Source organism: Neopelma chrysocephalum, unplaced genomic scaffold (assembly GCF_003984885.1).
Source record: "Neopelma chrysocephalum unplaced genomic scaffold, ASM398488v2 Primary Assembly neopelma1_80733, whole genome shotgun sequence".
Classification (NCBI taxonomy): domain Eukaryota; kingdom Metazoa; phylum Chordata; class Aves; order Passeriformes; family Pipridae; genus Neopelma; species Neopelma chrysocephalum.
This window is the reverse complement of record NW_020912158.1, coordinates 1575-2392: the sequence shown is the minus strand read 5'-3', so window position 1 is coordinate 2392 and position 818 is coordinate 1575. Positions and strand designations below refer to the sequence as shown.

Sequence of the window (818 nt, the reverse complement as noted above, 5' to 3'; positions counted from 1 at the left end):
CCCCCCCCGCGCCCACGCTGACGATGCCGGTGGCCACGGTGACGCCCATGCTGGCCGTGACATCCATGCCCATGGTAATGCCACCGTGCCCGCCGGGGGGGGGGGGGGGGGGGGGGGGGGGGCCGGGGGGGGGGGGGTCCCCGTGCCCGCCGGGGGGGTGTGGCCGTGCCCAGCGCGGGGGTGTCACCGCAGGCCGGCCGCGAGTACTCGCCCGCGGCCACCACGGCCGAGAACGGCGGAGGGAAGAGGAAGCAGAAGGAGAAGGAGCTGGACGAGCTGAAGAAGGAGGTCAACCTGGTGAGGGGGGCACGGGGGGCACCGTGGGGGCACCGTGGGGGCGGGGGGGCAAAGTGGGTGGGGGGACTCAGGGGAGGTGGGTGACACAGGGGACGTGGGGCGGTGGGGACAGTGGTGGCAGTGCCATCCCATCCATGGGGACATGGGGGACATGGGGACATGGGGACAGTGCCATCACATCCAGGGGGACATGGGGACAGTGGCAGTGCCATCCCATCCATGGGGACATGAGGACATGGGGGACATGGGGACAGTGCCATCCCATCCATGGGGACATGGGGACATGGGGACATGGGGACAGTGGCAGTGCCATCCCATCCATGGGGACATGAGGACATGGGGACACGGGGACAGTGGCAGTGCCATCTCATCCATGGGGACATGAGGACATGGGGACATGGGGATAGTGGCAGTGCCATCCCATCCATGGGGACATGAGGACATGGGGACACGGGGACAGTGGCAGTGCCATCCCATCCATGGGGACATGAGGACATGGGGACACGGGGACAGTGGCAGTG

General features: G+C 68.8%; 1 long non-coding RNA gene across 1 annotated transcript in view; it reads left to right on the top strand.

The window, feature by feature from the left end:
• The window catches only part of LOC113979458, a 1481-nt gene continuing 663 nt past the window's right edge, over positions 1 to 818 (top strand). Inside the window, exons 1-2 of the long non-coding RNA XR_003537876.1 lie at positions 1 to 74; positions 193 to 297. This is a non-coding gene — a long non-coding RNA (uncharacterized LOC113979458). The remainder of the gene's footprint in view (positions 75 to 192; positions 298 to 818) is intronic.